General features: G+C 31.5%; 1 non-coding gene across 1 annotated transcript; it reads left to right on the forward strand.

The window, feature by feature from the left end:
- Nucleotides 1-9,682: 9,682 nt before the first annotated feature.
- On the forward strand, nucleotides 9,683-9,754 carry Trnat-ugu (transfer RNA threonine (anticodon UGU)). Its single transcript has one exon. It is a non-coding gene; the product is annotated as a tRNA-Thr (tRNA).
- The last annotated feature ends 5,204 nt before the right edge of the window (nucleotides 9,755-14,958 follow it).

The raw sequence follows: 14,958 nt of genomic DNA on the forward strand, positions 1-14,958 counted from the left end.
GATAAGGCGAGAGACAGGGGAGAAGAGCAGGGAGAAGGAAATTTTTTTTTAAAAGTATGAAGAAAAAAACTTTTAAAAAAATCTCATTTAGTTTAAAGTTACAAGTAAATCATTGTTTTGACTTTCAAAAATTTATCAAAAAAAAAAAAAGAAATACTATAGGTACTACTAAAAAGATAATATTAAACGTCACATTAAAACAAGTTTAAATGAAATTAATCGTTTTCAAAAAATTGATTTTGCAAAAAATTAAATTATTTTTAATATGATATTATGGAAATTTTCTTAATTTTAAGATTAAAGTTAATTAAACGTTTATGTATAAAAAAATTAATTGAAAACAAACATCAAGAAAATGTAAAGTTGATAACAGTTCGCAAAAAAAAATATTTGTACGACAATCGTTAAAACCGATTTTGAGAAAAATTTCCCATATCCAAACGCATGTAAAAGAAAACTATGCATTTGCATGTAAATTCCAGCTTTAATTGGAGGGCCAACAGCAAAAGTTTGGGTGGGTATAGTAGTTTAATATAGATTTTGTATGATTTAAATTGATAGGCATATTTGGGCTGGCTTAAACAAAAGAGCTGAGCAGCGAACTTTATTTATTTATACAATTTTATTTTCTATTTTTTTTTTTTCACTTTTCTTAAAAATATCAGTATGCACTCTTCAAGATAAGACAAAAAGAACTAATATTCGTTATCAAAACTCTCCGTAACTGGATTGAACTTCTGTTTAGTCGACTGCTGCATGTTGTTTTGGTTATATTTATAAACTCTAACTGTGGATATGAATAACAGTGTAAAAAAACTAACCCATACCTTTGAAATCACCATAGAAAAACAAAGCACAAAAAAAAATCACTTTTTTAAGCCTTTATTAATTCTAATACCTAATATTGCAAAATTTGTGAAATTTAATTTTCTAACTTTACGGGTCATTCACCGAAAATAACAGATAGTTCAAAAAATTTTTTTCGGTAGAACAATATTCCACGTAGAGTTTTAATTTACATATACAATTCAATTCAAATCTTCATAAAACCACCCCTTCTTTTCCCTCGATGAAATATTCCAAAACTATGTACCATCACAAAAAAAAGTGCATTTTCATCTCAAACCAAAATTAAAATAAAATTTTAAAATATACCCAACATCAACGACAGTAGCGGCGACGACGGTGGTCGGCGTTAATTCCGCATTTGTTGCTTTCGTAACGCCTCTGTGCATCTAAATTTGCTATGAATATCAGGACCTTGTGTCATATAGGCATCTATCAACTCAAACACATGTGAACCGTACAAAAATCCATTGGCAAAAATTTCACGCAAATTTATTTAAGGTCATGGCGCTCCCTGCACAGCATCAACGCTACCGTAATTTAAAGTGCATCCCAGTTGGATAAGTAAACATTCGAATTATGTGTGCTGTGTAGCAGCAGGATGCCCGTCCGCAAAACAAGCCCTTTCATCCACATTCTCATATTCTCAACCAAACATCTACAAACACACAGCTAGCTATAGCGAGCGAGGCACAATAATTCATTTGGTATCTCACACCATGTCTTTCTTGTCTAGTGTGCAAGGGATGTTCCCAAATCCGAGTCCTGACTGAAGTCCTGAAGATGCCAATGCGCTGCACATAGGGCCACAGGGAATGAATATTGTGAAAATCGAAAGGTAAAATATTGATCGAACCGAATGAATCGATTTGAAAATCGAAATTTTTTATTTTTTAATTTTATAACGGTGGCGTTGAAGGATAATGGCATGACAGGGTTACAAAAATTGAGAATAAAGAGGGAAAAAAGGAGTTTCACCCTTTTCTTTTTCGTGTGCGGATGTCAAAGCATGTCCTTTTGCAAAAGTCAAATGCAACTTTGGGAATTGTTTGGATTTTGATTTATTTATACTGGTGCTCCAGATATCTGTCCACGTTATCCTGGTATTATCCTAGATTTTTGGTTTTGTTTACCCCTTCATTTTCTTTTATATTGCACATGTATCTATAACTACTGCGTGTAACACTCTGAATCATCGGTTAATCTACTTTTTCTTGTGAATGGGTTTTCGATTTTTTTCTTTTGTTTTTTTTGTGCTTCTTTCAAATTTAAAATGAAACATTAAATTTATTGAACTTCAAATAAAATGAATTCAAGAATAACACACCATTATTTGATTGTTTTTTTTTTTCCTTTCTCTGCCAGACGAATTTTCGAATAATGTCTCTTTAAAATAAAAGAAGAAAAATTGAGTATTTTTAAAATGTAATTTCAGTTCATGGCCTTGTTAATGGCCGAATTGGCGGTGGCGATCCTTTTTTTTGTTTATTGTGTGTTGTGTTGTGTATGTGAAGGTACATATCCTATATAGATACGATTTAGAGGATAATAAAAGCATGTGGTATGTATCCATCAAGTGTGTCCCTTGGGCAGCATTTGCCACCCCATTTGCAGATAGTAATATACGATGAGGATCTAAATTTTTGTTTTCTTTTATTTTTGCTGACTTTGTTGTTGTGTGTGGAGTTCTATGGTACTTCTACTATTTGATGTTTGACTAACCACTTGGATTTCCCTGGCGATATATGGTCTGTTTTTTTTTTTTGTCAGAGATAAACTCATACAGAAAGTGTACACTTGTTGGCTGGGGTTTATCGAAATATTCTCTTTTCGAAGCTGCCTGAGGTGTTTAAATAAAGGATAAAGGTTTTGAGCATTGATGAGATGGAATTTGAAACTAGAACTGACAATTTGGAACATATAATTCCTTACTAAAACTTAGGACCACTTCACTTGAATATATGAAGAACTTTTATTAAATCTATGATAAAAATTTCAAAGTACTTATAAGAAGAAAAATTTCTCACATATATCTGGACATCTTACAAATCGCTGTTGATAAGCTCATTAACTCTTCAGTTAAATGGTTTCAGCACTACAGACTAAACTCGTCACTAAATTCATTTATTCTTTAACAAGAATCTTGCGTTATATGATTTTCCTATCACTTGATTTCTCCGACTGAGCTGAGATATATAGCCCATGTAAATAAATGTAAAATGAAGTCTCATATCGCTCACTGGTTGAGGTGTACTCAGGCAGACCTTTACATCTCGTTTTGCCAATCAGCAACTTTTCCCACTTCATATTTTGAAGTTAAAAGACGTCACGATTTAAGTTAATCAAAAAGTGATTACGGTCCCATTTGGATATCTTTATCTTTTTGACAGCTTTACTCTGCTTTTCACTATTATAATCAGTCCACTACAATCTCTATCAGAGATACAATTTTTCGGAAATCTCTTATACAATTTTTAAAGCTGTTTAATAGTTTAAGGTCAGTAAATTTAAAAGTCACCACAAGAAGAACTATAGTATATTTCACTTTTCCAATTTATCAAACGGATTTGACCCAAGATGAATCTGAAAATTCTGTGTTCTAACTCTCAAAGGGCGCCACAAATGTAATTACAACTTTTTTAGAAATGTATCGAATTTTGATCCTGGTGCGACTATTTACTTGGAAATTACTCGTTTTAAAAAAAGGCATCTTTTGATGGTCCATTTTAGGTTTAAGAGTAAGATCCCAGCCGGAATTTAAAACATTTTTCAGTCTTTTTTTAGATACCTAGCTAAAGATCAAGTGTTCAGACTCAAAATGATGGGAAAATAACTTTTCGCTACATACCAAAAACTAGCTGAACGGACAGAAAATAAGTAATTTCGATAGTATCGAACTTTCACTTCAATATAATTTTTAGAAATTCAAGAACCAAATTAATACTTTATTGAAAATTTGTTCTAAATCAACTTAAATTTTCTCAGAAATGAAAATATAGATGTTCTGATTCTATATTCTAATCTACAAGGGCCGGTGTACCCCAATCTTTCTGCCAAAAAATAAACTAAGGCTTCGGAATGTAAAATAATAATTTTTATCAAAAAAACAAAACCGATTTCCATGGATCAAAACTGGGTTTTATGGTTTTTCTCATAGTTTATATAGCCGATACTGAACGAAATTGAAATGGGACCACACTGCAGGCACCAAATTTTCAATACAAAAAGATTTATCAAAATTGGTTTACTCAGTTCAAAAAATATAGACGAATTGAATAGCTTCTCCTTTTTGGAAGTCAGTAAAAAAAAAACATGTTTGGTTGGAAATATCTCAGAAACCAGACCTCCAAGAAACTTTTTGTTTTCAATTATGACTAGAGCTTAAAAAAACCTCTCTTTTGATCTTTCACTCGAAGGAAATTTAAAAAAAAAAATTATTTTTTTTAGATTTTTCCGAAGATTTTTCCATAGATTATGAACTCCTTTCCATTATTCAAAACCAATTTCCAGACTTTGGTCAAAAGATATCGGCTTCAGAATCAAAAGTGTTGTGGTACTCTGGATTGCAGTCAAAGCGCCTACAATGTAACATTTGGTTCATTAAAGTCGCAGATGCAGCTAACAACTATGGAAGGTATAAGTAATATTGTCTTACTACGTAAGGCTTAGGTCGGCTAATAAGGCCTAGGTTACCAAAATGACGAGCCAAACTCGTTGTTATACTATTGCTTTTTCGCTATCATTTGTGTTACACGTCATTTAGAACAGCTTATTCACCTTTGTTGTTCAAACATTTATAAGTTCCCTATTACTAGCAGTTAGTTTTTCTACAATAATTTAATGATTAAAAGCAATAAATGAGCACTTTTTAGCAAGTAAAATAGATTTCTGATTTAAACAAAAGAGCTGAGAAACGAACTTAATTTTTATACTTTAATTTGTATGCCTATACGTTACCAAAATGACGATTTAAACTCGTTATTATACCATTGTCATTTGTGTTACGTCATTAATTTTAAGAGAAGTTCTGTGGGTCGAATGCTATGAAACCTTCCTTATCAATCAATTATAAGAATTTTGTGTATAAAACTGAGCTGTAACTTTCTTTCTTTTACAGCCTTTGAAGTTTGAAAACCTATCAGATTCTATGGAAGAGATATTATTAGAACTTCATATCAGTTTTCCGACAAACAATTTTGGTTCTGTAAAGCATTTTAGAAGCAAAATTGTTAGTAGGGTTGCCAGCGTATGATACTGATACATTTTCAAATATTTTTTCTTAGCAATAAAATTTGTAGATTTGCTAAATATGGTCGAAGAAAAGCATGTTCCTTAACCTTGTTTACCAGCTTCTTTAAAAGGTGGTCCATTGAAGTGCTCCAAAAGAAAATTATTTTCAAATACTAGCCTTTTCAGAACTTGATAAAATATCACAACTTAATAAAAAATTCAATGATATCCTGGGTAGATTGAAAGCCACATTTTCACATCAAAACTCTCAAGTAAATATCCTGATGATGCAGCAAAAATGTTACTTCTCTCATCGCAAAAGTAGCCAGCCCACAACAACAAAAAAAAATAAGAAATAGGAAGAAGGAACCTTCCAGGTCCACTATAAAATTCAAATAAGTATACAGTTAACGTTCATGGGTTTTTATTTCGGTCGCCATTGCCCAGTATAAAGTTAAAGGTGGTTGGTTGATTTTGGTTTGGTTGTTGTCTGCGATGCTGCCACGGCGTAGATACAGTATTTTTTGAGTTTGTGCGGAGCATAGCAACCAACATACATTTACAACCTCATTACATATGCATGTGTATTATTTGCCTTCATCTTCAAATAGAACAGAATATAACAACAACAAAAATATTACCTACTTTTACAATACACATTATAGTAGTACACTAGTATGTATAGGTACGACAAGGACGATACGAAGAAAACGACGACGACGACCCAACATGACAGGGTATTTACATGTCTTAGAATTTTCTTATTTTTTTTTTTCTTTTCAAAAAATAAAAGGACAAAGGACCTTTGGTAGCCCCTTGGATACTTTGACAGCCTGTGGGGGAATGAATATCGAATGAAGGACTAAAAAACATATAGAAAGAAATAATATGTATAAAAAAAAACTTTGAAGAGGGTCAAATGGAGATAAATGCGACTGTTTCGGTTTTTTTTTTTTCTTTGCTTTGAGGGGTTTTCCTTTTTAACCGTTACGGGTCACTTCTGGGACATTCTTGCTTTATTTCTTGAAAAAACCAACAACAACTACCTATACAACAAGTGCACACATATGGACTAAATTTATCAAAGTTAAGGGTATTTTTTTCGATATGTTTGATGATGGTTTTGGGTAGAAATAGGCAGCAAAGGTATATGTAACTTTAAGTAGTTACAATTAACACTTTACGTATTTTTTATAGCGATGTGAAATTTGATACTATTTTTTTTTCGGGTTCAGTTATAGCTACCATCAAATTATAGAAATCGAAATATATTTCAGCTTTTAGAATCACATATCAATTCGATAAGTGACCGGAAGGGTGATTACTTAGGTATGCGGATTGTGATGTAATTCAATAGCTCCTAAATCAACTGCTCTGTCGGGTTGATAATAAATTTTCGAAACCCTTCTCTCTCTCTCGAATCGAACATCTTAACCTTTTTACTTCTTGTTTTTTTTTTTTTCTTCATCCTTTTTTAAAAAAATACATTTTCAGCGAACAAGTTTGTGAATTAATGTGCCAATCACTTTTAGGAACCACTTATGGTCAAACACATTTCACCCATGGAAGCAAATGTCATGTCGCTCGCATAAAGAAATATAATAGCTATAGCCTTTTTGGTCAGTTAAGACGTGATGGATGAAATTGTTTGAATTTTAAGAGAGTTCTTAGGTGATTTGAATTTTATATTAAGGTACTATTTATAGGATGAAAATCAACCCTCTTTCAAGGTTTTTGTCTGGAGATGTTAGTTAAAGAAATCTAATCCCCAGAGGTGGCTATAGAGTAAAAGTAATTTTATACTTTGAATTTTATGGGTTCAAGAGGTTGACCATACGTAAGGTAGTGTTCTTTTTTTAGGGTTCAGATGACGATTTTGTAATAAAATATTATTTGGAAAGTTTGCGGCTAAGATAATATAAAACACACACGTTTTGGAATAGAATAAGAACTTTTAATTGAGTTTTATGTTGGACCTAAATGTGCAGATAAAATAATAAAATTATCTACAACTTTTAAAACAAGTATTTTGAATTTTTTTTTTAAATAAAATAAAAATATATATACAATATTTCGCTCAGAACGGATAGATAGTTCCAATAACTATAACATTTTTTATGTGAATTGCAGTTTTCTCGAAAACGGCTTAAACGATTTTAGTAAACAAAATTCAAGTGTTAACACTGTGTGATAAAATAAGAACTTTCAAAAATACTTTACCCAGGACCTAGAAGGTTTTCTAAGTCTTATTGAATATTGTGAAACGACATTATTTTGTTTGCTGTCAATATACCCTCGAAACCTGGTCTAAGGATCAAAAATGTTTTTTTTTTCGATTTTTACCCAATCCATAAATTTGCTTTTGAAATTGTTTTAGAAATAAGATAATTTGACTTTGTCAACGATGTATAAGTCGTGTGTTTTTGATGAGAATAACATATACTTCCAATTTTTTTTTTATTTTTTTCAATATGTTTAATTTATAATTATTTTCAAATTTAACGAAAATCAGTTGAGAACAACTGAAAAAAATAAAGGATTTCAACTGAAACAGAAACTCAAACTTTTGGTTAAAACAAAGAGAGGTTATCACCTAATTCCGCTGTAGTTTAAAAGGAAATTTCTACATTTTTGTATTTGGTTTAAATCGATAAAAAATTTCTCAGCCAATCCCCAAACTATGTTAATAGTTAACACTTATATCGTGTGCACAAAACCAAAACTACGAATCTGCATTTTGGGAAAAACGGCTTCAAAGCTTTGAAAATTCTTGCAACGGACATGGATATTTGAGGCGACGATACATATGTAAATATGTATAAAATGAGATGTTCTATGTGTGCAAGTAATGCCTAAAATCGATGTCAATGTGAAAAAAATGAAGAAAAAAAGTATTTTTAGAAGCCTTGCCTGATGAGCAAATTCATGAGTATTGAGTATTTTTAATTCCTTGCCGCCGGGTAAAAACGGGTTAAGTCACAAAATTGCACTTTTCGGGTTGTTGAGAAAACAAGAATACCGTCTTTATTGTTTATTCTCTTTAATTTGGTACCAAAAACATAAATTCAGACAAACTTTTTCCTCGTCGCTTTCATACAGTAGTACAGTACTCATAATTTAATAGCATTTTCTGTCAAGTTATCATTTACGAACGACTTAACCCCTTTGTAACCGGCGGAATTTAAATTTTGTATTTACCTACCACTTTTAACATTTCGTCTCCTTACAATTGGGTTACGGTATATGCCGTTGAAAACCTATGTATGTACAAAACCTAGCTACAATTCGAGGTTTTTGGATTTCGTCTTAGTCTAGGTTACTTCAAATTTGTGCAAAAAAAATTTTTGAATTTCGCATTTTTTTTGGATTTTGAAAGGTTACTTTTGAGCTATGTTTTTAAAACAAAATCTTGAATATTTCAAAAACGGTTTGAGCTACAAAATTGGGGTTTGTATCAAAAATAATGTATTCAAAAGCTACAATTAATGGCAAAAGAAAAAAACTTAAAGAAGTGATTTTTTGAAAAAGTCTCCACTGGCCTCATCAAACCGGAAGTGCACTTCTGAAACTTTAAATTTAAATAAAAAATGACTGGGTGAAGCTACAAAATTAATTTTTGCGCAACAAATTAGCATTTAATTAGCTACAATTTTGGGCATTAACAAAGTATTAATTTTCCTACTTTAGTCCGCGAACTTCAATCTTATTTTAGCGGAATTTTGAATAACAAAAAAACTGTTCAAGCTACAAAAACCAAGTTAATGTAATTGAAAAGCATTTAAAAAGCTACAAATTTGGAGGTCAACTAAACTCATTAATTTCAATCATTTCAGATTTTGTCCGCTAACTTCAGACTTATTTTAGCGGAAAATTCAATAATTCAAAAACTATGCGAGCTACACATTTTTGGTTTGCGCAACAAATTAGCATTTAATTAGCTACAATTAATGAGATAATTTTTTTTTTGATTCCGCTACAAAGTGTCCACCAAAGTAAGGGACGTTTATATACGGCAATCCAATTCTAGGGCGACGATTTATTGGCAAAAAAATTTTTTTTGTTAATTATTTTTTAACAATAGTACAGAAAATATCGACTTTTCAGGATAAATCCGGAATTTTAGAAAACGTGAATTGATTTGTATCTCCAAAACTATTGGTCCTAGCGATAAAGTTGGAGGTGCAAAGCTGTACGAAATATAACTTTTTTCCTCTTGATTAAATATTTTTTGTCTATAGGGATATTATTTTTGATATTATGTCTCTTTATTTTGTTTTACGTAATAATGTCTTCTTCTGTTGATTCAGTAACCTGTAATACTTTATCTTAAGTCTTTGAATTTAAAAAAAAAAGCTTTTCATTCATCAAATTAATTAAAAGTCCAGTAAACGAACTGCGAATTTTTATGATTTTATTTGCATTTATTGAAACGTGCAACAAGATTACTTATTTATAATTTTAAGATCTTTAGGTCACATTTTTTTTTAATTTACCATGAGTGAATGATTGGTTCATATTAGGTAGATATTACTAATAGAGAGATACACACTTCAGCTTTCCAAATAGATAAGCGACGAGTTTTCAACCAGATAAAATTCAATAAGCAGCCTCTTTAGCTCAGTGGCAGAGCACTGGTCTTGTAAACCAGGGGTCGTGAGTTCAATCCTCACAGGAGGCAAATTTTCTTTTATCTATTACTTGTACTTATTTGATAGAAACATTTTTGTTTTGTTTTTTTTTTGGAGCTGTAAATATTTTCAATAATTTACCAAACATTTAAGAAATGTGTGAAACCTATAGGTATGCCAATATGTATAACCAAAGTGTGTTACTGAAAATCCATAATGTTAAATACGAAAAACATGTCATTGTTTCCCTATTAAACAATTGGGATTGTTCAAGCTGAACAAATTAAACTTGTTTTGAAATCTCAAACACATAGCTACTCAATTAATTAACCGACAAGGTGGAGAATGAAAATAAAATAACACTGTGTTATAAAATAAAAATCATTTCAATTACTTTGGAAATAACCTTACAGAAGTTGTAGGTATTACTGAGTACATCATATTTTGGCACTTGAAATTTTTCGTAGACCCTCAAAATTTCAAGTTATCGTCAAAAAACTTTTTCAATGTTTTCAGATTTCAACGAATTTTTACTCAGTCAATTTTAGATTTTTTTACAGTTCTTAACAGAAGAGTACTTGTTCTTTTTTAAAATATTTTTTTTATTATGCTCAAGCACCAAATTGGGTGTTGATTTTATGGGCTGAATCGCAAAGTACAACATTTTTTCACCTTTTTTTTTAGAGTACGGAGACCGTTTTAAGCTACATTTTGTATTTTGTAATTTTTTTAATAACAGTTCTTTTTATGGTGAATCAAGAAAGCTTTTACTCATTAAAAACAATTAAAAATTGTGGAAGTTATAGTTTATTTACAATGAAAGAAATGAAAAATTAATTTCTCTGTTCATAATAATGGTAGAAAATTTGTTATGGTCTTAATTTTTTAGAAAAAATGTTATTCTTTGTAACTACGTTTAAAACATTTTGATATCGATTTTGGTTGCTCAGATATATATTTTATATACTTTTGACCGGACCTGCCTATGTTTATGTATTTTGACGTGCTGAATCCGAATCTGAAGTCAATTTTGCCCAAGCACCCTCAAAATTTTGATAAAATTTCAAAAAATTCATGAAAATTGGAGTTTACTTGCAATAAATTGAAATTTCTTTCTCGAGTAAAACAAACCATAACTTCCACATTTTCTAACTGTTTTTAATGAGTAAAAGCTTTCTTGATTCAGCATAAATAGAACAATAAAACTGTTTCCAAAATACAAAATGTAGCTTAAAACGGTCTCCGAACTCTAAAAAACGGTGAAAAAATGTTGTATTTTGAGATTCAGCCCATAAAATCAATACACCCAATTTTCAAAAAGAACAAGTAGTACTCCTCTGTTTAGAACTGTAAAAAAAATCATCTGAAATTGACCGAAAAATGGCTGAGTAAAATATTGTTTAAATCTGAAAACATTGAAAAACGGTTTTTGACGATAACTTGAAATTTTGAGGGTCTACTAAAAATTTTAAGTGCCGAAATATGATGTACTCAGTAATACCTACAACCTCTGCTGGGTCATTTCCAAAGTAATTGACATGATTTTTATTTTGTAACACAGTGTAATTATTGTTATCTGAAAATTAATGGATATTTAAATAAAAACAAATAAACCGTTTTAATTCTAATCTATCTATTTAACATTGTCATTGAGCTATACCAACATTGAAAAACTTAAAAAAAAATTGATATGATCAAAAAACTAAACAAGCCTCGCCTGTTTCCAATAAGAAAATCGTGTCAACCAACCCGAATTCAATACAGGTAAAACAAAATTGTTTGAAACATCAAATAAAATAGGTTTTTAGGGGATGAAGTTTTAGAAGCAAAACAAAAAAATCAAAACACCCTTAAGAACATAATGTTATACATATTTTATATATATTTGTTGGTATACATAGGGAATAAGTACAAAGAGGTAGCATTAAAGAAGCTATAGACAACATTAAGGCAGGACATGGAAGAATTATTCGAATATTTTTTTTTATTTTCAATTACTGTAGATTTGGGTTCTGTTTATATTATTACAAATGCGAAATTTACTAAAAAGGCTAAACTGCAGAAAAAATCAAATCAAAAATCATAAGAATAGGTAGGTACATATATAACAAGAGTATTGTTAAAAGATTTTTGGTCAAATGTTGAAAATGTTTTTGTTTGCATATGACTTTCAAATGGTGAAATCTATTGAAAAGTGTAACCATTATTTAAAAATGTAATTAACAGTTTATTGCAATCAAAAACTTTAACATGCAGTTTGTGACAAAAATTTTTTGAACGCTTGGTTTTTAAGTTATTGCATTTTTCGCTAAAATTAGTCTGAAGTCAATAGCAAAATTTTATATGTATATCTACCTAGGTATATTTTAATTTTTTTGGGCCATTATATTTGATTGAAAATTCCACTTTAATAAGACTGAAGTTAGAGGAGGAAAATAGAAAAAAATATTATTTGTTGATGTCAAAAATTTTATCTTATATTTGTTGCGAAAAAAAATGGTTTCATCCAACCAAAAGAAAAGTTTAAAAAAAACCTTTTGCACCTTTTTGTAATTGAATCGTTTTAAAACAATTTGTCGCAAAAATAAGAAAAAAACCCATAATTTATAAAAAGCGTAAAATTTCAAAAAAGTGAGTTTTAAAGTTTTTGTTTTCTAGAAATTGAAATTAAAAAAAAAAAATGTAAGTATTTATTTGAATAGAGGAACACAGTATACTGTATACAATTTGCAGAAAAGCACTTTTCGTAAGCATTCACTGTTTCAGAGTTACATGAAAAAAAAAAACATTTTCGATATCATCATGTCTTAAAAATATTATATTTTCTGAACGAATTGTGGTAGAACCTTTCGTTTATGAATATTGAGCGACCAGGTTTTTGACCAATATTTTTCCACTTGTCTCAAGAAAAAGTTTTTTTTTTAATGACATCTTGACCTTAAAAGAACAGAGTCGACACAATTTTCCATTGAGTAGTTTACTCCGACTAGACTTGTTTAGCATAAATATAGCAGATACTTAGCCATTAAATTTTTTGAAATTACAGTTTTAAAGTTTCCAGACACTATAGCCATTTGATTACCATCAACAAACTGAAAAATCTTTTGTAAACTTTCAACTTTAAAATACTGAAAACAGTATGAGTTAGATGTAGAAAGAAATATCCACAAAAAAAAAAAAAAATACTATATCTCTTGTTCAGTATTATTTCTTCCATTTTGCAAATAATAATGTCTTCCCTCAACATCTGTATCTACGACAACTTTAATCGGAATACGAAAATCAGGTGAGCGTAAAACTCACGGTGAAGTGCGTCCATGGAAAAAATATACAAAAATACATATATAATGTACCTTACGGGGGTGGATACTCCGATGCTCATAGCCTCATGGTCTTACGGATGTTTGGTAATAGATGGCAATGGCAACATATTCTTCTACTTCTTCGTCCTTTTTTCAGTTTTTTTTTTTATTTTATTTTTTTTGTGACATAGGAATTTCGTAAAATTGAACAAACATGGATACATCCTTTGAAGAGAGAAGATGTGTGTGCGTGGAATGAGCACTCACTGAAGGATATGTTTAGCCCATCACAGTTACTACCTGTTCTATAGCATACAAACAGTCCTACAACTATCCCACACACAGAGTCGAATCACGTATAAATGAAGGTTTTAGAGTTTAGGTTAGTCGATGTGTGTTTTCTTTCGCGACCGGGCCGACCATTTTCCACCCCCTCATAACTCCTTGACACAGGTGGAATGTTGATATTTACTTTGAGTCTATAAAAAGTTGGCAAAACCCAAGTCCTTTGGCAGCGCAGAAAAAGGAGCAAAGCATCACAAAAAAAAAAAAAAATTTAAACGAAGAAATCCCTTATTATCTCTCTAACGATATGTGTTCCATATGTATCCACTAGTGCGTTCACAAATATTTATTTAAGGACGAATAAGGACGAGTTTTCTTTTAAGAGTGTTTCCTCTGGTGTGGTGGCCCATCCAGGATGGCGTCACTGTTGGACGTCTTATTCTTCTTCTTCGTCTTTGTTGTTGTCACCGTCACCCGTCTTGGTCTTATTCCCGCACTTTCCTTTGCGGGCAAATCACAAAGGACGCCAGACACAAGAATCGGGCTCTAATAAACCGCAAGCCGATTCTATTTGTGTCCTTCTTCTTGTACTTCCTTAACCACTCTTTAAGTGTTTGTTCTAGCCATTCGTATTTATTCGCCTCGCCTTGTGTTAGCCCCCAAGGTAAGGTGATGGAAGAGAGAGCGTGTATAGTGTATATTTATGTGTAGGTATACCCCGGGCCATAAATATAAAATTCGTCGGTTTGTATGCGATGTGTCTTCTTTTGCCTGCAAGGCTTTGGGTATGGGACCGTACACATCAATGTTGTATCCTTCGGTTGGGGGTTGGTGAGGGGGGGAATGAAAATTGGGCTAGGGGTTTGGGGTGATGAACTTTTAGGATTGATTTTGCTAACCAACGATGTTGATTCGAACAAAAGCTCACTTGTTCCTGTCTTGTTAGTTAGTTTTCGGTCTACTTATTTTATTGCCTTCCATTCTGTTTTCCCGGTTTCGTCCTCCTCTGTCCTTTTCGTCCTTCATGAATATATTTCCTATACTTCTAGGCAGCATAGATGTATATTGATGGTGATGGAAGCAAACAATTTTGCTGTGCCGTCCGGTGAAGCTGCTGTTTCAAATGGAATTTCGGTCACCCGCACATTTATTCTTGACGAAGTAGGTAGCATCTCGACCTGCCTTTTTCGAGGACTCTGCAGCGCTGATGTTCGAAGGAGAGATCGGGCCTGGATGATGGGTTGGTTTGGTTAGTTGGTTGGAGGGGGGGGGGGGGAACTAAAATGGGCAAAGAACGATGCTTTATCTTGGTCATTGGCGATGGTAAAGCTGATAGGTTCTTTGACTAAAGATAAATCGATGTAGATTGAGTTTCTCTTAGGAATATACCAACCAACCAACTTACCTATATAAGGGTTAGATAGAGATAGGTACCGAGACGAGTATATAGAGAGAAGCATGTTATTTAGCTATGACGGAATATAGGAAGTCAGTTTCCAATTATTTCCTATTGGACATGGATGATGCCTTTTGAGAATTCAATCAGAAAACGTATATGCTTTAGGGACATTATGGTGCAGAACACGTTTCATTTTATATTTGAAAATATCACACAAATGTCATTTACCTTTTAAAATGGGTTTTTATGAGATTAAAAATAAAAGGTT

Source organism: Episyrphus balteatus, chromosome 2, assembly GCF_945859705.1.
Source record: "Episyrphus balteatus chromosome 2, idEpiBalt1.1, whole genome shotgun sequence".
NCBI classification, from domain to species: Eukaryota; Metazoa; Arthropoda; class Insecta; order Diptera; family Syrphidae; genus Episyrphus; species Episyrphus balteatus.